The sequence below is a fragment of the Camellia sinensis genome, chromosome 9 (genome assembly GCF_055761805.1).
Source record: "Camellia sinensis isolate YWXY chromosome 9, ASM5576180v1, whole genome shotgun sequence".
Taxonomy (NCBI): Eukaryota; Viridiplantae; Streptophyta; class Magnoliopsida; order Ericales; family Theaceae; genus Camellia; species Camellia sinensis.
In genome coordinates, this window is record NC_138969.1 from 115,024,703 (window position 1) to 115,050,829 (window position 26,127).

General features: G+C 34.2%; 2 long non-coding RNA genes across 4 annotated transcripts; both read right to left on the reverse strand.

The window, feature by feature from the left end:
- Positions 1–13,923: 13,923 nt before the first annotated feature.
- LOC145798722 (uncharacterized) lies at positions 13,924–17,636 on the reverse strand. Its single transcript, XR_014340180.1, has 4 exons — positions 17,505–17,636; positions 15,644–15,724; positions 15,187–15,250; positions 13,924–14,250 (listed from the first exon to the last, which is right to left on the reverse strand). It is a non-coding gene; the product is annotated as an uncharacterized LOC145798722 (long non-coding RNA).
- Positions 17,637–19,184: 1,548 nt separating this feature from the next.
- On the reverse strand, positions 19,185–22,358 carry LOC145798723 (uncharacterized). 3 transcript variants are annotated; one of them, XR_014340183.1, is made up of 6 exons: positions 22,024–22,358; positions 21,028–21,114; positions 20,868–20,940; positions 20,574–20,617; positions 20,433–20,488; positions 19,191–19,430 (listed from the first exon to the last, which is right to left on the reverse strand). It is a non-coding gene; the product is annotated as an uncharacterized LOC145798723 (long non-coding RNA). The 3 variants fall into 3 exon arrangements; XR_014340182.1 differs by having other exon boundaries at positions 19,185–20,488; XR_014340181.1 differs by having other exon boundaries at positions 19,185–20,617.
- Positions 22,359–26,127: the final 3,769 nt, after the last annotated feature.

The following is a 26,127-nucleotide window of genomic DNA, read 5'->3' on the forward strand; positions in this document are numbered from 1 at the left end:
TCTTCCAGAGACAATATAGAACCAATCTAGATCGAGATAGAATCATTCTCAATACCCATATTAACAGAAATGATCTCATCCAATAAGGGCTTTGGCAAGCAAATTTTACAAATCTGAGAAATTCCTTCCTTTTGTTTTTTATCACAGTTTTGAATAAAAGTTTTGAAATTTTTAGTCAATACAATGATTTAAAGGCACATACAAGTAGGTGAAAATTACTGCATTTTCATTTAGAACTTCTAGCTCAATGGTCGAAACAGACTCGAAAGCGAAGCGAAAAGATGAACATATAGAAAGGACAATGGTATCTAGTTTAACATCCCTGGAATCACCAGACTTTAATTCACAAGACTGACACAATCCTGATTCAAGTTCCACAGACTTGGCAGAATTAGGTTCAGACTCAACACCCAATTCAAAAATTAAAATAAAAGCATTTCCAAATTGCTAAAATTAGTGCATGCCATCCACCACGTCATTGTGTAATCAACAGGTGGTCCATCCCAAATCACAACAATAATCATAATATCCTCCTAAGTCTTCTGGTCTCGCGCTAATCTCAAGACCTATCACAGATTTAGCCAGTGTTAGACCTAGAACTTCCTAGTGCTCCTTTGTTGCATGATCAATCTATGGCTCAAGGAAAACCACAAGGAGCAAAGTGCATGCCTGTGAGACTACTTGCCACAATGCCTAATTCTAGCTCCAATTTATCTACCACCACAGAGTTTCGGGGTTTTAGCTGGGATCGAGGTGTGCCTATCATGATTAAGTCAATATTCTTCGGTATTAACACCTCGGGTTAGGGCAAATGCGAAGGTGTTATGTATACGCATGGTTTGAAGGTGGGTGGTAATGTATAGATGAGATTGAGATGGGAAAGTGGTGGGACTCAGTTATGGAGTGGAAAAGGGTTGGAGGTGACATTGGGTTTTTGGGGTTGAGGCAAAGCTATGGTTTCATTGTCGATAAGATCTTAAATTGTATGGTGTAAGCGAAAACAACGATCAGTCTCATGACCAGGTTGTTAGTGAAAGGCGTAGTATTTGTTGGGGTCATAGCTACGCGAAAGTGGATTAGGAAGAGGTTGAGGATCAAGGAGCTTAAGGTGCCCCTTTTTCACTAGAATTTCCATGGCACAGGTTGGAGACATGTGGAGAGGGTGAAACTTTCAGTTTTGAGGTTGGGTTGAAGTGGTTGTTTGGGGGCTAGAGTTGGTGAAAGGATTGACTGTGTTGGCAGTGGTGGCAATGACTGTGTTAAGCTCTGACGATATGACATTTCAGTTGTGCTACTATTGGGAGTGGCATTGGAACTGCAATTGAAGGACTCTCATTTCCTTCCGTAATGATCCTTTGTTTGATAGCATTCTTAATTTGAACCCCAATCTCATGGAGGTCCTTGAAGTTGAAGAGTGAGAGAATTATCATTTTTTGCGGTAGTCTTCCATGTAGATTTTTGACCACCATAAGGACTTGATTCTTTTCCAAGGGTCGGCTTGTCATCATTGCCATTTTTTCCCTCCATTTGGTGATAAATGCCATGAAGCTCTCGTTGGGCTCTTGTCGGGTCACCTCCAGTTCCTGAGTGGTCACCTCAACCTGGGTATTGTAGGAATAGTGGGTGAAAAAAGTCTCAGTTAACTTCTCCTAACTCTGTTTTACTGAATCCTCTAGCTTGGCATACTAGATGGCAACAACCCATGACATGGTTCTTCCTAATAAGGAAACCTTTTGAGCTCGAGATAGGCCCATCGGCCTCAGAATGCCTGAGAAGAAGCGGATATTAACCAAAGGGTCACCGGCCCCATCAAATCTATCCATGTGTGGCATTTTGAACCACTCAAGTAGCCTCACAATTGTTTCTGAAAGACCATCCTCGATGTCTGGAACAGAGTTGGTCCTTTGTGAGGTTTTGAACATTTTTTCTAGTTTGGATAGTTTTAGGATGGTTGGGTCATCAACATTTGCGGGGAACAATCCTCTCATTACTTGAGTAGGAACCCTAAGATCTTATTGCATATTAGGTTTATAAGGTCCCTCAACTGGTGGAGATGGGTCCTAAACTGAATGAACCATTAGAGGTGGATGAGATGTAAATGCCATAGATGGGCATTGCAATTCAGCTAGAGCCGTTTTGTTGGTGATGACCTTGCTGGTAATAGTATCCATGCTTTGTTGAAGGGCCCCAAACATGTTTGCTATATCTATCAGAGGTTGGTCTGTTATTGTTGAAGGTTGATTTGTCGCTACTGAAGGTGGGTCCATCATTACTGTAAGTTGGTCTGTGAATACTGGAGAGGGGTCCGCCACCACTAGAGGTTGGTCCATCACTACTGAAGGTGCATCCATCACAAATCCTAAAAATTCTAGCTGGCGAGATTTTGACAAAAAGGTTTTAACCTTCCTCCTTATAAATGGTAGTAGAGAAACTAACACTGGTTGTCCTTGAACCAAATATGCGGTTCTACTAAGTCTACTAGCATGAGTCCACAAAACTAGGGGGATATTAGACCGTTCTGAAGCTATAGTGCTACAACTACCTAGCAAAAACAAAACAGAACTTCCAATTAGAATTACAGCAGCACTTCGTCTCAACTGATCATTATGCACACTAAACTCAGTCCCTCAAAATGATATGCCTGACCTAGTGATCAGATTTAAGTACCCCAGATTCCATAGATTACACATACCAAGAAAGAGAACAAACACCCCTATGGGGGTAGGGTTGTCCCGTCCTAGCTTTGAAATGATCTATGGTTTTTTTATTCATACAAGCGGCATCATACATCCTATAATGGGGCAGCATGTTGTCCTCGTTTTGGAAGTATCTACAGCTAACTATATACACCAGGTCAGTCTGGTCAAAAAGGGTTCCTCAACAAGATACCGATATACCTGCCCAATTCGGTGGATCAAGCGGTACGTGGTGATCCTCATTCCAAGGCTTTTTCCCACCATATTAGAGCCCATGTTCATCTATCCGCCTGAAGCCAAATAGCAATCTAGGATAACAGCTGACGAGCACGGAACTTAAACGCACCATGCATGCAATGCAATGAACATATAATTGAAAATAAAAAAAAAAAACATATCAGGGAGTTCGACTCAAGGTTTCTAAATATCTCCAGTAGAATTGCCAAAAACTGTAGCATCACTTGGGAGGGTACCCCGAGCCCCGTTAAACAGTTCGAACCCTCGATTTCTTCGATCTAGTCTCACGAGTGCAATGTGAAACGTAGATGAGAGCCCACATTTGGCAACTTTTAAAAAATCCATTTTATTACCAAAAAAATTTTTTTTTTTTCTAGAAATGGACTACGTCGTCAGATCTCAGAAACGCCACCTAACATTTATCTTGAAAAAATTAGGAAACCCATGACTGATGTGCCAAGGCCACTGTTTGTCGTAACCAATGATGCTTAGCTCGAAACCTTGGGTATGAGGGAGGGAAGGTCATTAATTGAGCACCCCCGCTAATCCGATCAAAAGATCTTGTTTTTGGGTGAATGCGATCAAAAGATCGGCCTTTACTAACCATGATATGATTTTTATTGATTTTATGTGTTCATATTATGATTATTAATAAAAAATTACTATCTGAAGCAAAACAAATATTAACTGTGCCTTCCAATTTGGAGCAATTTGATTTCATTATTTCAAAAATGTTTTGAATAGTGCCATCATTAAAATCAATTTTATCCCAAAATAAATAACAGAACCTTCACCCGCGGGTGTGCATAGAATTATATCAATAAGTACATAGCCACATGGTAGGATGCTAAACATAGTAGAAAATCACACACAAGAGGGATTCTTAAGCACGAAAGCCTACAAATTTACTAGCGTCCCGCAATTAGACACAAAAACAAGAAATTAGTAAAATATGACATGCAACTACAGATTTGACTTGTAAAATATGACATGTCATTAACATCAAGAGCATGAAGTCGCACACAAAATCATGTAATAAACAATTAAACCCACAGATCCAATTTTAGCTAGATCTTAAGGCATATGACATGGATATAAGGCATGTATATGATAATCAAGCATGAGATATAACATGTTTACAGATAGAGAAAGCAATTGAAAGAACATAATAAAAAAGAAGCAGGGTTGGAGAATTATTACATCAATTTGAATATTACAATTCAAATAGAGGGGGACAGGAATAATATTACAACCAAAATTAAAACCTCACAATCACTCTCTAATTAACATAAAAAAAAACAAAAACAAAAACAAAAACAAAAGTTGTAGGGGGCCTCGGAGACCATCGGAAACTATTTTGTGCAATGTCAGAAAATTGTCAAACTTTATTAGGGAGTAAGGGGCCGGCCAGCCAAAAAATATGCCCACCGACCATTAATGCTAGCCCCTTTTGTGGACGGCCGTATACTTTTTTCTCTTGCCCAACCACTTTAGGAACCACCCGGCCACTTTTGTGTCCAGCATGGCACTATTCATGCTGGCTGGATACTATTCGTTGTAATTTTTTTTCTTCTCTTTCGGGAAAACAAGGTTTTTTCAGCAGAATTCTCGTTCTTTCCTCCTGGTTTCACACTGTTCTTTGCTTAATTTCCTTAAAAAATGTTTTATTTTAAGCTCAAAAGTGATCCTCGGAACACTACGAAAATATTCAAAATAAAGCGCAAAAAGAATGGCTCGAAAGAGAGGTTTGAAAGGGACTTGAACACTCGGCCAAAACAAGCTTAGATTTTGGAAATGAAGTACAAATTTCATTTTTCTACTGAGAATTATGCGAGAAGCACAGTCTTACTTTCACCATCGACTAATAAAAAAGAAGTGCCCACGTCTTATGGCCAGTCAAAATGGGGTGTCTACAAAAACATGATGCTTTGCAACATAAATGGAAAGCGCAAAAATAAGTTATTACAACAATCCAATGAATGAGATATGGGGTTGGAAGTTGTTACAACCAATTAATTGATTCATCTAAATTAAGCTGAATCTAACAAATCATAATAAAATGAAAAGTGATCTATAAATAGATACCACAAATGCCTAGGAGAGCACTTCCCAGAAGTTGTCCAGCTCTACTCTGCTTTGTTTGGGAACAAAGTTCACTGGCCGTACATCAAATCATCTAGCTGAAAGTTGTTCACAAGGCTCCAAAAGAGGGGACACAATGAAGTTCAAATTTACTAGCAAATGCTAAATTTGGAAAAAAGAGGGACATCGGGCCAAAGACTGTCGTAGTAAGAGAAAAGGCAAAAGAAGTTCAAGCAAGAAACCCTCTCAAGCCAATTTCATCGAAATGGAAAGAATCTCTAGTGGTGTTGATGAGATAAACCTTTCGGTAGTTGTCTCTGAGGATAACCTTCTCGAAAATCTCAAACAATGGTGGGTGGATACTGGAGCCACTCGTCACATTTGTGCCGACAAAAAGATGTTCACCTCCTATTCTGTGGTGGACAATAGAGAACAACTGTTCATGGGCAACTTCTCAACCTCTAAAGTCGAAAGACAATGAAAGGTTATTCTAAAGATGACATCTGGAATGGAAGTCATCATCAACCATGTGCTGCATGTGCCAGACATTCGCAAGAATCGTGTTTCCGGATCTCTATTGAGCAAAAATGGGTTTAGGCTAGTTTTCAAAATATGAAAATATTACATGACTGATGGCCTTTTCAAAATGAATGTAATGACTGTTGTACCTTGTATTATTAATAAAAATACATCTTTTTCTTACTTGCTTGAGTCTTCAAATTTATAGCATGGTAGACTAGGACATGTTAATTATGGATCTTTACATAGATTAATTAATGTGAAATGTTTACCTAAATTTGAAATTGATCCAAATTGTAAATGTGAAATTTGTGTTGAGGAAAAGTTAACTAAAACTCATTTTCATTCAATTTAAAGAAGTACATAACCACTTGAATGAATTCATAGTGATATTAATAATTTTAAATCAATTGAAACTAGTGGTGGGGAAAAGATATTTTATAACTTTCATAGATGACTATACTAGATACGGTTGTACTGATTTAATTTGAACCAAGGATGAAACTTTGGAAATTTTCATTCAATATAAGAATGAAGTTGAAAATCAACTAGGCAAGAAAATTAAAATTCTAAGAAGTGATAAAGGTGCTGAATAAGAATCACCTTTTGGTGATTTTTGCAAACAACATGAAATAATTCATCCTATTAAATGTGAAAAGAAACCGAATCAAACACCTTATGAAATGTGGCATGGGAGAATACCATCCTACAAATACTTAAAAGTGTAGGGTTGTTTCACTAAAGTGGCTATTCCTAGTCCTAAAAAGACTAAGATATGTCTAAAAACCGTTGATTTCATATTCTTTGTTATGCCAATAATAGTAGTGCATATCAGTTTTTGACTCATAAATCAGAATACTTAGAAATGCATGTAAATACTATTATTGAATCTAGGAATGCATTGTTCTTTGAAATATGTTTCCTACCAAAACTGAACAAGAGACTAGCACTAACAAAAGATCTTATGATTGTATTATTAGTAGGAATCAAGAACAAGATTAAGTACAGCAATAAGAGTTAGATCAAAATGAAGAAAAGGAACCCAGACGTAGTACACGTGCTAGAACCTCCAAATCTTTTTGTCCAAATTTTCTGACTTCTCTATCAGAAAATGAGGCTTTAACTTTTAAAGAAGCAATGTCTAGTCCTAAGGTTCCTTTAAGAAAAGAGGCTGTAAATAGCGAAGTCGAATTCATTTTGTAAAATCACACATGGGAAGTAATGGATTTACCATCAGGATGTAAGCCTCTTGGATACAACTGGATTTTCAAGAGGAAGATTAAAGCGGATGGATTAATTGACAAACACAAGGCGAGGCTTATGGTCAAAGGATATAGACAAAAAGAATGTCTTGTTTACTTTGACACATACTCACCATTTACTAGAATTACATACATTAGAATGCTAATTGCCATTATAATCTTGAATTCATCAAATGGATGTGAAAACAGCTCTCTTAAATGGTGAATTAAATAAAGAAATTTACATGAAACAACAAAAAAGATTTTTTGTTCCAGGGAAAGAAAAGAAAGAGTGTAAGTTTGTTAAATCATTATATGGTTTAAAATAAGCACCAAAGCAGTGGCATGAGAGATTTGACAATGCAATGATGTCAAATGGATTTATGGTTAATGAATGTGACAAATGTGTTTATATTAAGAACACGGACGAAGGAAATTTTACAGTATATCTTTTTGTTGATGATATGTTCATCATAGGTTGCAATAATGACATGATTAAAACTACCAAGAAATGTTGAATAAACATTTTGACATGAAGGATATAGGAATTGCTGAGGTAATTCTTGGTATAAAAATCACCAAAACATCAGAAAGATATGCTTCCTCACAGTCACATTATGTCAAGAAAATACTTGAGAAATTTAACAAAGATTACGATCATCTTGTTAGAACATCTGTAGATGTTAATCTGTTTCTTTCCAAGAATGCACAACAAAGAATTTTTCAATTAGAGTATGCATAGATCATTGGAAGCTTAAGGTATTTGATGAACTGCACTTGCCTAGATATAGCCTATGCAATAAGTAAATTAAGCAGATATATGAGTAATCTCGGAGTAGTGCATTGGAAAGCTATTATAAGGGTTCTGAGATACCTCATATTTACTCATAACATTGGGCTATGCTATACTTGATATCCAGCAGTACTTGAAGGATATTGTGATACAAACTGGATATCAGACATCAAAGACTCAAAATCCACCAATGGTTATGTCTTTACTCCTAGTGGTGCGGTTGTATCTTGGAAATCTTCCAAACAAACTTGCATCGCTAGGTCTACAATGGAATTGGAGTTTATAGCATTAGATAAGGCTGGAGAAGAAGTAGAATGGCTTCATCACTTTCTTGAAGATATTCCAATGCGATCAGAACCTGTGCCTCCTATATGCATACATTGTGATAATCAATTGGCAATAGGTAGAGCACAGAGTCATAGATATAAGGCTAAGTCACGACGCATTCATCGTCGACATAACACCGTGAGACAACTACTCTCTAATGGAATCATTTCTATTGAATATGTAAAGTCTAAGGACAATATAGTAGATCTACTAAGCAAAGGGTTAACAAGAGAGTTGATTGAGAATTCAATGAGGGGAATGTGACTTAAGCCTATTAAATAAGAGCTACCATAATGGCAACCCAATCTAGTTGACTGGAGATCCCAAGATCTAGGTTCAAAGGGACAAACGAGTTGTCTATGATTCATAAAGATCAATGGGGAGTCAAACTCCTACCCATTTCTATGATAAAATAGTGATGTATAAAGTGTGTTAAGGTAATTAATGCTTTTAATGATTCATTGATCTAGGAATACCTAGTGGAGTATGGTAGGCTACTCTTCACAAGAATCACCTATATGAGTGTGAACTAGGTTGATTTTATGAGAATTGTTAGGGCTGCAATTCTGTAGAGCACTCAAGAAGTACCAGGTTGTTTATAGCCACAATGAACACAATCATGAGAACCAAACTGTGTTTGGACATATGCTATGTGAGTCCTATTATCTTGGTTTACACAAATGAATGAACAGTTCAAGACATCATGTTCACTAATTAGCTAGTAAATTCAATCGTGTCTCACATGGGAAGGTTCAAAACCAAAAGCTACCTATCCTATGCAAAATATCTCTAATTTTTGTACTCTCTTTAGAATCATCATGTTGTTACATTTCTTTTCTGTCAATTCCATTCATGTAACAGTTTGTTGGAAAAATTGGTTTTGTAGGCTTAATTTGGGCCAACTTTAAGCCCAAATTCAAATAGGACCCATACATATTTTGAGGCGTGTCCGAGTGGTGATGTGCCCCTTGCCACATGGTAAGTCACACGTTAAAGTCGATTCGTCAAAACCTTATATGGATGAATGGGAAGTTAACGTTATTTTCAGGTTCGTGAAGTAGGAAGTTGAAAAGTATGAATTGAGGAAAATATATAAAGGCATTTTTGGACGTTCTTATGTGAGAATACAAATGGGGAAAAAGAAAGGTATGAAAAAGCATAAAGAAAAAAAGGAGATGGTTCCTATGTGTTTTCAAATAGGAAGAGCACACGGTAAGGTTGACAAAAAAAACAAGAACCAATATTTTTTTTGCACTTCTACGGATTGAAATACAGTAATTTTTGGAATGACAAGAAAGGAGGAAGGACATCATTGATAAGGTATAATATAGACACATAAATGCTTATAAATATATACACACATATATATATGGTCACTTGGAAAGAAATCACTATAGTAAAGGATTACTACTTTTGAAACAATCTATGGCCCTATGTTGAAGAAAGATTTTCCTATCACTCCATGTGTCACATGACATGAACGTTTTGGCATAAAGTCGAATTTTCCACTAAACCAATAGACTAACCTTAACAAACTCACAATGCACTAGTGGACGAGAACCAACACACGTAAGATATATTCCTTCAATAGCTTGCGGGAATAATTATCTGTCAAAGTACTTAGCTTTTATTAATGGGGCATTTAGAAATCAAAACTTTCAATTTTCATTCTCGTTGTCTCCTAAAGATAAAAATTTTAAAACTTGAGGTGAACATTAAAGTTAAAAATATATATATATATATATATATATAAAACACCAAAGTGCTTATACAAAAAATGATATATTTGTGACATAATAAAAAGAACTCTAGGACAATTTTCTACACACAAAAGCTGCATATCTGCGTTTGTTTTGGGCCTAACCGGTTAAGATGTTAGTGGTGGTTAATTTAGTCACATAAACACTTTCGATGGCACTTTGTGAGTTTGAAAATAGAAATCAATAGTAATTCTTATGTCATTCATGTCAAATTGATTTAGAAGTTCAAATAACTCTCTGAGATTATGCTGTAAATCATTCAAATATTTTTTTGTTTACAAACATTATTCTTCTGAAGAGGTGGTGGTGATATATTCTCATGTTGAAGTTGGAACTTACTACCGATGCCGACATTTGTTTTTAAATCGATTTTCTATTGTTATTTGGCCACTAATTTGATATGAATACTAAAATTCAGGTTATATTGAATATTTTGGTTAAATTTCGTAATGTGATTGTCACACCCTGAAAATTTATACAATCTAGGTTCATCAACTTCCACTATTTAATGTAAACAAAATTAAGTCCTCATATTAGCATCATTCTCAAACCTCCAACATTTGTATTCATAACCATCAAGAGATTTACAAAGAATATTCCACATGCGAATATACATTCAACATCTCTAGTATATGAATCTATAGCACGTGGCATAATTAGTCAAATACAAATAAATGCCCTCAATGGCTACAAATTCCAAGGCATATGCCCGATAACACAAAAGTGGTTTTCGAATCCATACATATAAAGCCATTGGCTTATCAAAAATAATTACAACAAAGAAAAGAGCCTTGTGCTCCCAAAACATATTTTATGCCTCTAACTCGGCGGGGTCACCACATATTTTCCCGCACCAAATCCCATAGGAGTGAGCATAAAGCCAGTAGAGAAAATCTTAACTAAGTATACACATTTTATGCAATTTCAATGGATCAATGCATATGCCATGCCATGTTCAAAAACATACATCTTTACCTTTTGAAAACTTTTGTGCACGATGCAATCTTGAGAATTTAACAATTCGATAATTTTAATGTAGTTCAAAGGGGTGGTAAATACGACTCAAGCAAATCTCCAGGGCCAGTGTCTACTAGTAGGCTTATCAGACACTACCAAATCCTACCTTACCAGCTTCTAACTGGAGTGCTTAGGCACCTGCACGCCCGTGTTTCTGGTCTTACACCAACGACGCTTAAGCCAGCTTAATTTTGAAACTGCACCCCATAAAAGAATTTTCCACCATATTTAACCCAAAAACAAATCAATATGATCTTGTTTCACATAATAATTTCCTTTATCAAAACAATACCTTTTCCAATGGAATGTTCAAAATCAATTGTATTAATGACAAAATGGAATGACTATGTAAATGCCCAATGCAATAATAAGGTTCCATTTAAACACCTCAACAATGCCATTTCAAAAATTAATAATTTTTAAAACACATGCCAATGTTATACATTTCTATATCAATGCCTTTAGATTTCTCAATTTTTCAATTCCTCCACACAACCCCCATTGTATCAAATTTCACATCTCTTATCAATATAACATCATTGTATATTTTTCTAAGAGACAATATAACAAAAGCTACATTCATGAATTCTCCACATGTTAAACATCATTTTTAGCATTTGTTCTTTCACATTAATAATAACAAGCTTAAGCTTTTCAAATTCTACAATTTCTCATTTTCTCATGAAATTTCTTTATTTGATATAACCATAGAATTTCCTCTATCATTTACTTACATGGTAAATTATCAAGCATCAATTTGCCAATCTCACAACTTTTTCCCTTAATCCCCACATTCCAGTGCTTTCATCAAAACAAAGTTTTTGTTCCATTTTCGAAAAGATTTTTCCAAAACAACACCCATACCTTATAACATACTCATATTCTCAAGAGTTTTGGGGAAAATAGATGAAATCAACTCCAAACATCATCTAGGGTTCAACAACCCAAATCATAACTCAAAGACATGATAAAATAGTCAAAACATGTATAAACTTGCAAAAATGTATATATAACTCAAAGGTTTTCCCTACCTCAAGCTTCGAAGAGAAAGGAGAGAAACACCCTAAAAATGGATGTTGATGAAAATTGGATTCGATCTGTGAGAACGTAGCCTCTATCGCCCTCTTCAATTTGATGTAAGAAGCCCTCTCAAATTCTTGGTAGATCTTGCTAAATTTTAGAGAGAAGATTGAAATTTGGTGAGTTTGTAGAGAGAATGAAGAGCAAGATGGATATATATATATATATAGAGAGAGAGAAAGAGCCAAAAAAGTGGTCAAAACACCTCTTTGGTATTAGTTTTGACAAAAAAAGAGCACAGAATTTGAGACTGATGCGTTGAAATTCGCACCTGTGGTTCCAATTCCGTATGAGCAGAATCCTAAATCCGCACGAGCGGTTTAGTATTGGTCTTCAAGAGTGGAATAGTCCAGAGGTTGCCCAGAACATTCACCCAAATTTGCTTGAGCGGTTCTTGTAGCTCGGGTTTTTCGTGCCCCCTTTCGGAAGGTTTGAAAAGAAGCCCTTCAGTTCGGACTCCCGCGGTTCTAAATCTAATCTCACAAGTGCAATGTGAAACTGATAATCACCAAAGAGTCTAAATCCAGCAAATCATTTTGGAAAATTGATTTTGAATGAAAAAGTGCCAAAATTGGAATCTTTTGCTAGATACAGAGTCGCCACCAAAATATTTTATTTCTGGGGAAATTTAGGAAACCCATGACTCGTGCCAAAGGCCACGTGTCCGTCATCACCAGAGTTGTTTCGGCTCGAGAACTTGGAAACAAGAGGGGAGGGTCATGAATTGAGCACCCTCGCTCGCCCGATCAAAGATCGACCTCTAATAATCATGGTATAATTTTTTATAAATATTATGCGTTCGTATTCCGGTTATTGAACTAGCTTTACTATGTGATGCACACAAGCAAATATAGACTAGTTTGCTCAGTTTGGAACAATTCAACTCATGTTTGTTTTTGAAAATGGTTTAAATATGCGGATTTGCCACCAAATATGGTGGGCTTAAAACATGATTTGTCACTCAACAAAGTGGGCTTAAAACGCACATTCGTTGAATCGTTCCAGCTCAAACAACAAGCCTTCATCCATAGGCATTCAAGTAGTTTAGCAAATAATCATTTAGCCTCATGGCAAGCATGCTAGACATGGCAACATTCACAGTTATGCAAGTATGCTAAAGCATAAAAACTCACATCCGAGCTAAGAAAACATGAGAGTTAGAAAAATGCATGACAAATACTTATCCCCAATAAAAAAAACGTCTATGACAAACTTTGGCTCTGTTTGGTGAAACTCTAGAACTTAGTTGTTTTTATTTATTTATTAAGATGGGGTATATGCAGTAATTTGCATGGGATTCGGATTTTTCATCCATCATTCAACACTATCCAAATGTCATAAAATATGATAACGACTTTTGTATCATTTGGATTAAATGTTGGACGATAATTCACATGATGTATTACTATCCAACAAACATTCTTATTTTGCGTAGGAATCAGTAAATTTTTTGAATTTGTGATAGGCAAGAATGGTTCATTTAATCTCATTTGTAGTTTTTTATTGAGCGGTCACACCAATGCACTCAATATTTTTTCCAATGGTAGATAATGTTAGGTTCCAACACTAGGCTAAACATTTCAAATGATTTCCAGCCTAACTCAGTTAGTGATGAAAATCAAAAGTACAAGAAATAGATCCAAATTACACAAATGAGAAAAAATAAAGAACATTATTGTAGAAAACATATCTCAACTATGTTAGAAAATACTTTAAAGTTAATCACACTGCTGGAAAATCTGCTTTTAGCGGCGTTTTTAAAACGCCGCTATAGGTACAACAAACGTCGTTAATTCTTTTTGTGACGTTTAATACCAAACGCCGATGCTGCGGCCGTCGCCATAGCTTTCTGACGTTTAAAAAACGTCGTTATATGACTATAGGCGGCGTTTTTAAAAACGCCGCAAAATGTCCCACTGAAGATACTATGACATCACAATGATTTTAACGACATTTTTAAAACGCCGCCATATCTTTTTAAAAAGCTTACCGTTAGCTTTTAGAGTTTAGGTGGCGTTTTCTGAAACGCCGTGATATCCCCTTTTTTAATTTTTTTTTAATTTTAAATTTAATATGAACGACGACCTATTGATGTAGTAATAAATAAGAAGGCAACCTAAATAATAATATACATATAGACGGTTTTAGAAACACACAAACGAAGATATTTAAACTCAAAGCATTAATCTTTACATGTTTACAAACTCCAAAGGCCTTGTTACATAAAGATTTAAAAAACAAAAAACAAAAAGCAAAAAGTTGGGTCAAGAGGGTCTCATCAGAGAGTAAAATCCATTTTTCTGGTGTAGCCAATTTTCAGGTCAGGTAGTTATCTGCTGTAGGAATCCTGATGATGCTGCAGCAGTTGCAAACAGTTGCGGAGGATTGATGAACGGCCTTTGCTGATTGTTGCTCATTGACAGGGAGAGGTGATTGCCTCCAGTGGTGGCTCCAATTTGACCTCCATTGTTGTTGCTGCTGCTGCTAGGATACTGAACCTACAACCACACGATTAAAACAATTTATTAGCCGGTCTAATTAATTAACCCAGTTATACCCAACACATGAAATGGGTTTCAATACAGACTTGATAGTTTGATGAGGGTGAAAACATGTGAAGCATTGAGTTTTCACTCTCATTGATGAATTGCCCAGGCCTTAGTGAACTCGGAGATTGAATGTGCGTTTGGCTCAGAAGTTGCACTGTCTCAGTCTCATTGTTGTGCAGATTTCTCCATAAAGCAAAGGCATGGAAGAGCCTTTTAGAAGAAATTATAACAAATGTGTTACGTACAAGTTCTAAACGTACTTTATTTTATCTCTTTTCATGCTGCAACTTATATTAGTACCTATTACGTCCCACAAAACATTCTATTCAATTTATAGACTTCGCTTTGAGACCAGAACAACAATTATATCCTGCTTAAAATCTATTATATCTTCACTTCTCTCCAATCTTATACAGAACAAGGATCTAATAGGAAATCTATATTGGTATCACAATCAATAGTGCATTGAGCCATTAAATAGTAAAAGCAGAAGTACTGAATAATAAATGTTAAACAAATAAAGCTCCAAAAACAAACAAACAAACAAACAAACAAACAAACAAAAAATAAAAAATTTAAAAAGAGTTGTAAACAAGGTAATATCGCTTTACCGGTACTCCATCATACCGGTTTTTCTACACACTCAAAGCCTAATTTCAAGCTAGAATTATCAAAGCCGCCATTATAGTATCTTGAGTACGGCAATAGTATCTATACCAGATCCCAACAAATTAAGCTGAAATTTTAACAACTAAATACAAAAATTCGCAGTTTCGATTTCAGTAAACAAACCACAAACAAGTGCAAAGAGCAAGAGACATTTCAAGGACGCAAAAACAACCGATTTTAAGCGAGTAAAGCTGTGAAGTGAAAAATAGAACTAACCTTTTCTTGCTGGAGACCGTTCGTCGGAATTAAGCTGTGAAGTTAAAGCCGCTAGAATACCAAACTGGAATTGGAATTGGAAAGTAATTTCACAGCTCAATAAAAGTTAACAACTATCATAAAACCATAAATGTAATTTCATACTTACAGTAAAACTCAATTAACTTATTGTAAAACTCTTCAAAACTATATTTTGAAAACACTATTTCATACTTGAAGTTGTGTTGGCAAAATACGCTTTCCTAATTTCCTCAACTTATTTTTGTTTTTTATTTTATGTTTTTATTCCAATGTTGGTTTCGTAGCAAATATCTCTTTCTTCGACTCATCAAAACAATTATCTACTAACCGCCCAAGGACAGATTTTTCTTCCTTGTACTTTTGGCTCTTTTCATGGGCAGTCTCCTGAAAACAAAAACCTAAAGTAATTAAGCACCACAGTCAACTAAACACGTACCCAATGCAGAAAACATCAGCAACAGCGTGCAATCCGGTCACCATCATTCTTTCTTCTCCCTCTCCAACAGTGACATTCACTCTGTCAGATATCAAGAAGCAAGACAAAACATAAGAACAATGAAATGTCAATGCACAACATCAACAACTTAAAATTAAGTAGACACTAGGTTGCCAACCTGCCACTAATTTCAAGCATATTTTCATGTAATTTTCCACATAAAGACAAACTCAAAGAAATTTCATCTGAACTATCTTTTGTCCTCTACACAAAGCATAAATTCACCAGCATTTAATCTCAGTCAAAATACCATGGATAATGGTGCTTGTTGGAGCTGAGTTTGCCATAAAAAGCAGGCATTATTCCAAGGTATCTACTAGGAACACCACCAACTCCAGGTTCAGCTGCATCAGTAGTGCTGCTAGAGAGTGCATTAGTTGCACCACCAGTGGTGCTAATTGCAGAAACTAGAGATTTTTCTCTAGAAATACTGGCTTTAAAACTAGCATATTTTCTATGAGATGAATGTATGTGGCACCGTTTTAACAGGGTGATTGTCCTAAGCTATTGATTTGCAAAGATCAACTAAAATGCTCACATGATCCCTGTATATTATATCAGCTCTTTGTTTTACTTATTCCAGCCGCATCCTACTTGGTATCTATCATGATCCCTGTATCCTACTTATGCTACTTCTTTGCTCGTTTTATGGCAACTACCTAACCACCTGGTAACAGGGCCTTGTAGACAGTTCCAAAGCCTCCTTCACCAATAGATGGCTTTTAATACAACATAATGCCCACCACAAAATCCTAATGACTGTCTTCTGTTTGTTTTCTAATTGGACATATGGCCTGCACTGAACAGGCACTAGTTTTTGTTTTTGCTTCCTCATTTTTTGGGGATGGGATGGCTCAGTTTTGAAGATTCAGTTAGGCCAGACCCCAAAAACAAAGACTAGTGTTCTTCTTGAAGGGAAAGATGCTAGCTTTTGCCAGGCTTCCTTCAAATCTCCACAGCCATTGATAGTGGCCAGTTCATGTAGTCCTTCAGTAGCCACTAAGATTGTTATCTAAAATTTGAAATATTCATATGACAAACAAACTACTGGTCATAGTGTATCAGGTCAGCCCTTCTTCTTCATGACAAATATTATAAATATTAAGGCCAAGTTTGGAAAGACTAAATAAGTGTACTTTTTGACTTTTTTTTATATTATGTGTAGAAAACGTAGAGAGGAGATGTTGATTGATGTGACCCAAAAAAGATAAAAAGATGAAATAAGTGCACTTTTTTACAGTTAGCCAAACTTGGCCTAATAATTAAAATTATAGACTTTTTCATGAAATTGTAATAATCTTTAAAAGTCACCACTGAAAGGTAATTTGCCCTTCTTTTAACTCCCTTTCAATTGAAATTTAAATAATAAAATCTTATTTTCTTGTAATTTTTTGGAAAAACTTTCTACTAGCCAAAATGTATGTTCAAAAGTTATTTTTCCTTTCATTGACTCTACTTTCATTTTCTTTCACATTCTCATATGTATATTTTTAGTTCTAACCAAACAAAGCCTTAAGCATTGAACCATTGTCATGAAGAAGGGCTGACACAGAAATTCATGGTCAAAGTAGAAAATAGAATAAGCTTACAGTTAATAATTTATACCAACAGGAAGAAGCCAATGTGTAATGTCACAAGCAAAGATAAATGAATTTCAGTATAATGGTTCAAATAAATAAAACCACTTTCCTCTTTGTCATTTGACGCACTACTATTAGACCTTGAATCAACATCAAGCCAATCCTCAAGAAGCATAGAATCTACTATGGTAAACAACAGAAAAGGGAGACACAAATCATACCTGAGAAGAAAACCAACACACTCAGTGCAATAGTAACTCGTGCCATTCTTCAGATTTTCTGATTTTAAAACATACCTGAGAAGAAAACCAAACAGATCAAAAAATGACCATATAAAGATTAAAAGAGAAACAAGATATAGAATTAAAGCATCAGGAAAAAGAAATTCAGAAATTGACTAGAAATGCCTCCTTTCCATTTCATCAGTAAATTCTTATTGAATGAATCTGTGAGACCTAACTCAAGAACAACAATGCAGCAAAATAGGTAAAATTGGTGTTCTCCTAAAAGAGAGTCGCTAGTACAACCAAATTAACAATGATATGTCAAAAAGATAGAACAAAATAGTTTAAGTAAAAGACTGATTATAAGCAACAGCAATTAAGAAAATTAAACAAAACACAGAAGTATGAGTGAGAAAAAAATATTCATTAACTCAACCATGAAGAAAATAGACAAATAAATTAATGAAGCTAATTCTATTCTAAACTTGACATAGTTACCAACCAATTACATGATATTTCATACTCAATGGAGATCAGTGGTCCTTGCTTTTAAAACACACACATAAATTTAAGCTAATTCTATTCTGAACTTGATTTTCTTCTTCACTTTCTAAAGCTATAATCCAAATATTCCCACTTAGAAGCAACTGATAGGCTGTGGTAAAGAAGAAAAGATCGAGATTCATAAACGCGTAAAGATATTATACAAAACTATTTAACTGGCCTAATATGAAGAAATTGAAAACAGCTAAATTATGGAGTAGAGGTGGAAGAATTATAATTGTCTACCAAGTTGCAGTACCTAAATTTTTTATGATTATGTATACACAATATGATACATGGCTTTATGTAACATTTATACACATTCATACTCAATGCTAAGAAGGTTTTCTGTAACTGAGATTGCCTTCCACTTCCACTTAATGATACTACACTTAATGATCGAAACCACTCAGGAAACCACCTACAAATCCAGCACCATTGCAGTTTCCACACAACATATCCTTTTTCCCCCTGCAAGACAAGTAGTTTAGTTTGCAGAATATGGTTGACACAGTACAAGAAGGCAAGATAAAGTGTCTTCCATGTTTTGACAATAATCTTCATCTAAACGTAGATAATAAACATATGATTTTCTTTAGTGATCTGGTGATATATGAGCATATTAGATACTAATTTGACAGAAATTAAGACTTATACAGTGGGTACCCGCAAAGCCAACATGATTCACCAGCTTTAAATTGTCCGCCAAAATAATCAATAGTATTCACCCCACTACCTTTGCATTGTGAGCATATAACTGCACCTGGCAATTGGACATCAAACTGTCAATTTGCATGAATCAAAATACTCTTTCATTCTCAAATTTACCATCAGAGCATATCAGACTTAGTTATAGGCCAAAAACAGCAGCAGATACACAGCAGATTAGCATCAGATACAGAGTAGCAGACCAACCACACAGCAGCAGAAAAATAGATTAACAGATACTGATACATAACGAAATTTTTTATGGGTCACAGATACATAACGAAATTTTTTATGGGTCACAGATACTAAATACTTATTTCGGAATTCCCTGATGAAATGAAATTGGTCCAAATTTTTTAGAAAACTTGCCATTTCAAATTTTGCTTCATTGTTAAAGTCAAAAAAAATTATAGAAAGATACAGGAAGGAGAAAGAATAATTACCTCTGAAATTATTCAATAAAACATTTGATTGGGCTAGACGTTGGGTTGTTGTCGAACAATGCGAGACCATACCCAAATTGCCCCTAATCATGATCATTTAATTACTCAATTTTATAGCTATTCTATATCAACTTACTGCTGCTTCACTAGTCGTCTAACAGAGTTGAGACTAGCAGATCCTGGAGAAAAACAGCTCTTTCGGCAGCCTGTCTCTTCCTTTTTTCCCGCTCTTCATAACTCAATGATGGATCAAAAATAGTTCCATAAAATAAATGGAAAAAAAAAATGAAGGAGAAGAAAATAATATAGTATCGAAATTAAGCTACAAAAGATTTTGTGAAAAGTAAAAAAGCATCAAACTTCCTCATACAACTTGATTATAAGCTAAACTCAAATCTGAAACAAACACAGATCTGACATTTCAGGCTAAAAAAGATAAGAAAAAATATAGGTCACAATAGCACAAATTAAGAGTGAGAGAATGAGAATGAGAATGACAGTTCTAAAACTTTCATATAGAAGAGAGCAGGTCAGTCAAATCCACAGTTTGACTTAGAAAAACTTGAGGATTGGTGCAGATCTGCTCTAGCCCAACTAACATGATGATCTGAGGGGAATGAGAAGAATCAACCCTGAGCTAGCATGGATTGGAATCCGAAGAGCTAACGCCCAACTGTAGTAAACAATTATCTAAACATAGGGGTGCAATGACACAAGGAAGAAACTAATAATAAAAGTTTACTCTGCAACATATGGTAGTAATCAAATATTAATGAAGATTAATTAAAAATCAAATCTTAACTTATGGCAAACATCAAGTGACCAAAGTGCAAAGTTTATAAATAAATAATAAAAAAAAAAGCGTGAGAGGCAATTCTGTAATCTATATAAGGTCTAGAAAGCTTTGGGAGATTTTCCGCAAGTCTGAAAAGGCACATAAAAAATATGTGGTACACAACCATGTGCTTACACATACAATTAACATAACATATATGTTTGTACAGACATCAGAACATCTGCAAAATAATATTAGTGTTGGACAAAAACATATCTCATGTTTCCTGACATTGCCTTGAGTTTGAAAAGTTGTAAAGGCATTCGACTGATATCTATGACTTCCAGCTTAATGTTTAAAACAATAGACTTCAAACTCCCAAACCCAATTAAGGCAACTCAAAAGTAGAATCTTGTCAACAAATGTTTCTTGGAAACTAAAATCTTTCTGACTTACAATTTGAGAATCAAATCCATGTCTTGATGTTGATGAGCTCGAGTTTGTGCTTGGAACTTCATATTTAAACAAACATAATTAAGAACCTCTCTCTTCCAGACATATTAAGATACCTGTGTAGTAGAGATGACAAGAACCAACCTCTAAGCAAGCAATTTTGAATTCATGAGGAGCTCTTCTGATGACTGCAAAATTTTGATAGGATAATCTCTCAGTGCACTAAATATATGCAAGATGTACATATTAATGGAAGCTATTTGCAGAGATTGCAAATCATTCCTATTCTTGTTTTCAGATAATGGATCAAACAATATAATTTGCAAAAAACCCAAAATGTGTGGATTGTTACACTTGCATGAAAATAAAGTTGCGGAATTTACAAAAATCAGGCAATTCATGAATGAGTTTCAATAAACAGAGCACTACACCAAGTACCTTCTCGAAACAAGGAAGGAAACAGTCCGTCAGGGGAAATAACAACAGGCCCTTCGGGTAAAGCCTTTCCATCCTGCAAAAGAGAGAAATAGAATCTGTGAGGAAACAGACAGCAGATAGCACCAATCACTTTCGTGACATTGACTCTCCATCTCATCACCTGCTTAAGGTTGAATAGGAATTCTCTAGTGTGATAGGCCTGTGAGATAGCACGTGCGCTTAGCAAAAGTAAATGATACCCATTTTCCTGCAATACGAAAGAACAGAACTGGTTAATGAAAATTTTTATCAATCTTGTCAGTAGAGATGTTTTTCAGAATTGTGATTCCAATTACACAATCAATCAGTAAATAATAGAACAAAAGCACACACGCAAAAACAAGACACAAGATATACGTGGTTTGGCAGAGTGTGCCTACATCTACTGCAGAAATGGAGAACAAATCCACTATACTCAATAAGGATTATAAGAAGACTTTCAACCTCTCAATGCAGCACAGTTTTCTATAACACTCTCTATGAAACCTTACCCAAAAAAGGCCCCTTACAGTACTCTAGAGTGAATGGTAAATACAAGACACCTCACAATAAGGGAAGTAGTAAAAGTAATGAGATAAATAAAATGTGCAGAAAATTGTCCATTCTCAAACTCCAGAGACAAAAGTAAGAAATGAGAAATAAAGCAATGCAAAGCCAATAGCGTAAATCACAATGACAAAATGGAGTAAATACATGATTGCATAGATTTTTGGCCCAAAAAAAAAAAGGGTGGCTGCAAATGAAAATATTTATTTGAATTATGGAGTCATGAATTGCAATATGCATCATTACCTTAAACTGAAAAGAATAGATTAAAAATTACAAATAAAAAAACACATAAGAGGGATACATTCGAAGAGACTGCTAACATATCAAATCGCAAACAAAGGGACTGAAATGTAATCAAAACAACATTTAAACAATTGAGATATTTAAGCACAACAAAAAGTAAAGTTGCGATAGAAATGATGATTGACACACAATCTGACCTCACCTCCAACCATAGAAGGAGATTCAAGACTGTAAACCCTAGGAGAAGAATCAGCGGAATGAAGATTTTGACAGAAAGAGAGAGAACTTCGACATCGAAATCGAGATTGTAGACAGTAGTGCTCACCTTAGTAGACGATGCAGATGGTGGTGGTGGTGGTGGTGGTGGTGGAGCTTCGAAATCGAGAGAGAGAGAGAGAGAGAGAGAGAGAGAGAACTTCGAAATCGAAATCGAAATCGAAATCGAAATCACTGAGCTGAAGAAGGTTGAATCGTATCTTCCAAATCGATATTGAAATCGATTCTGCTCTACGAAATCGAAATCACTCTGAGATTGGATCACCGAACTTTGATATCGAAATCACTTTAAGGGTTTAGAGAGAGCGAGCGAGCGAGATTCATACACTAGTGTTTCTCAGATTTGAGTGAGTGAAAGTGAGAAGAAGGGTTTCTCAGATTAGAATGAGGGTTTGAAGAGGGAGAGAGAGCGCGTGAGAGTGGCATACATTCGAAGGCGTTTCCAAAGGGGTTAAACGGTACCGTTTTATTTAATTAAAATGTGGGATGCGTTTTTAAACAGGGTAAACGGTACCTTGTTATTAAATTAAATTGCGACGTTTATAAAACGTCGTTAATATTAGAAAATGTGGCGTTTACAAAAACGCCGTTAAAAAAACGCCATTATATCACATATTTCCTGTAGTGTCATATGCAGAATCAAAACCCAACAAGTGACACTCAACAATAGACTAAACATTTAATTTTGGTCTTATTTTATTATTCTTCTAAAATATGAGACCTTCACCAATAAAAATTGTTTGAAATTTTTGTATATGAGCTTTAAATAATAAATTCAGTGGCCTTATAGTTTAAACAACTTCTAAAAACGCCCAAACGGAACACAAACGCAACCAACCAACAAGATAAGGCAAAAACGACAAACAACACAAAACAAAAGAAATCCGGAGCCAGACCTAGACGACCCCCTAGCTCTTTTTCCTTTTCTTCCGAATTCTTGACTTTCTATCACGTTCAATGCACCTAACAAAGTCATTTACAGAGTAATCAAAGAAAGAGATTGTGGGTCTTCACCCAACCTGATACAATAAAAATCTATAAACAATTCAAACAGTTAATGCCATGTGAAAGTCATTTTACAAACAATTTTGTTTTATGTTCATTGTTATTCAACAAGTTTAGGCTTAAACAGCTCATCAATAATTTTACGTAGGGAAAAGTTATGGATCATAAAAAAAATTTCATAAAAATAATCATAAAAATTTAGGATCCTTAAATTACTTTGATTAGTGTGTGGTGCTTTATTCTAAATGTAATCTAAGAGTTAGAAAACTTTCATGATTATTTTCATAAAAGATTTTTCATGATGCCTAGCATTACTGTTTAACGTAAGGGTACATGTAATGCGATGGTTATTCTTTAGGGAAATTTTATCTATATGCCTGACTTTGATGGCCTTTAGTCATCACCTATTGTAGAATTAGTTATGAATTGATTTTACACGTTGTAATGGTTGTGATATTATTTTGGTTATGATCCAAGAATTCTTTAATTATATTTTATGTGATGTTTGGTTATAACTTTTTTTTTTTCTTTTCTTTTTTTTAAATTTGACTCCTATAATATTGAGTTACAATATTTGTGATAATTAACCTCGTAAATATTATAACTTACATATGAAACGCATTTTTTAGGATATGTACCATAACATTACCGTATTCTTTAAGATACCAAATAAAACACGCAATGCATTTGCTTTTGCACTAGCCATTGCGGAATACACTTTGAAATGTTTGTTAACTTAATGATGTCCAATAATATCGTCAATTAATTGAGTTTTTAATTTTATCAATTTAAAATTTAAATTAAAATGTTAACCAATAAATCTTATCTCACGAACAAATACTGTAATTAGTCCTAATTTTTTTCTATTGATCTATTAAGTCTTATTAGTGGATAGTTTTTTTCCGTGTGATCTTGTTTATATTTTGGTAATGTTTTGGTGGACGACTATACCCTTCTATGATGTAACACTCCAATGTAATAGGTATTGATATGGCACACCAATGTGGCGGGAATGATATAATACTCTACAAAAATTAAAAACTCCTTAATGTACTTTTTTTTCCAAATGTGACAATGTGTTAGGTATAATATGACATTCCAAAAAAATAAAAACTCCTTTGCTTATTTATTTTTTTTCCAAATGTAACATGTGACACTCCAACATAGCGAGTATGATGTGACACACTCCAAAAAAAATAAAAATTCCTTAGTCTACTTTTCTCAAATGTGACAACGTAATGGATATGATGTGACAACTAAAAACTCCTTAGTATACTTTTCTCAAATGTGACAATGTGACAGGTACCCTCTAAAAAAACAAAAAATTCCTTAATGTAATTTTTCTAAATGTAACATGTGACACTCCAACATGGCGGATATAATGTGGCACTCCAAAAACACTAAAAACTATAATGTGACACTCCAAAAAAAACTAAAAGCTCCTTAGTGTAATTTTTCCAAATGTCACGTCGTGGCCGATATAATGTGACACTCCAACATAGCAGGTATAATGTAACACTCTAAGAAAAAATTAAAAACTCCTTACTGCATTTTTTTCAAATGTGACACTCTAACGTGGCAGGGATAACGTGATACTAAAAAACTAGTTAGTGTATTTTTCCTAAATGTGACACTCCAATATGGCGGGTAAATTAGTGATTACACATCCGAAAAGATTAAATGGATCACAATAAAAAAATAAAAATAAGAAAAATATGGGACTATATTGATCACAACTTCAAAATATGAGTCTATTGGTTAATCTCCCTTTGATTTGTTTTTAATATAAATTATTTTTCTATTTTGTTAAGCAAAATGATGAAAAAATAAAAATTTTAATCATTAAACTCAGTAAAAAAAGATATTTTAAACATTTTATGCATATTAACCACTAAACCTACTTCTTGAACTACTATTAGGGATCCAATGATATTTCGGTCTCGATTTTGTAGATTATTAATATAATGAAAAAGAGAACAAAATATAACCATAAATGTTCTCCCCCAAATTTTTAACGTATCTTTTAAATTCGTACTGTGAACGAAATTACAATTTTAATATAACATATTACTAAACATTAACTAAAGTCAATGTTCCCTATCACGTAACATTTTTTTTTTTTTTGTAAACTCGTAACATTTGTTAATATTTAAAAAATAAAAAATAAACTCTCACCTACCTCATTTTTATTTCTTGCGAGAGTGTCAAACAAGTAGAGGGTAGAAAAATAATTTTAAAATGATGTGTATGAGATTATGAAAATAATTATTGTGCCTCCGTCATTTAAAAATAATTTTTTTACTTCACTTTTTTTAAATTCTCCCTTACTTCTTTATCGCTTTTGTTAAGGAGAAATTATAATTCAAATTACTCTTTAAAAAAATAATTAAAATATGATTGGAATATTCATGACTTTAATTGTTCACTAGTAGCTGACCCGTGCGATTCACCGGAATTTATTTTTAAAATAAAAAGTTGATTTTGCGTCTTAATACCTTATCTGTAGAAAATTTGTTAATGGGTGATAAAATTTTTTGTTATTACGTGTGATATGTAAAATAAAAACTTATAAAAACAATTTATTTCAAAATTATGAAAAAAAATATATATATTCTCCACCTAAAATCAAATCCTTGTTTTTTGGGTGAATAAGACACGAAATCAAATCCTCATTTGTATTAATAAAATTTACTAAAAATCATCAAAATATTTTTTTAAAAAATAAAAGATAACAAAAAATGCTATAATATACAAATTATGACTTGGTTATAACTCATGGTGTGTTATATTACGATATGTGTTACAAAATAATAATATTAATTTGAATTTAAAATAAATTATATTTAAATTATTTATTTTAATCGTTTTAGCCTTATCGTTCTATAAATTTGTTATTTGAATACTTATATTTAATACATTTATTTAAATTATTATTATTTTTATTTTGATAGCTCTATTTCTATTGTGTTATAAAAGTATAACTATCATATAACGATTTTATATGATATACATTAAATTATAATATAGTAAAATGAATACTTATTTTGATATTAAAAATAATAGTTAAATTAGAAAAAAAAATTGTAATATAAAACTAAAAGTGATTCTAATTATTTTATTTTTATTTTTCTATTTATTTAGAAAATAA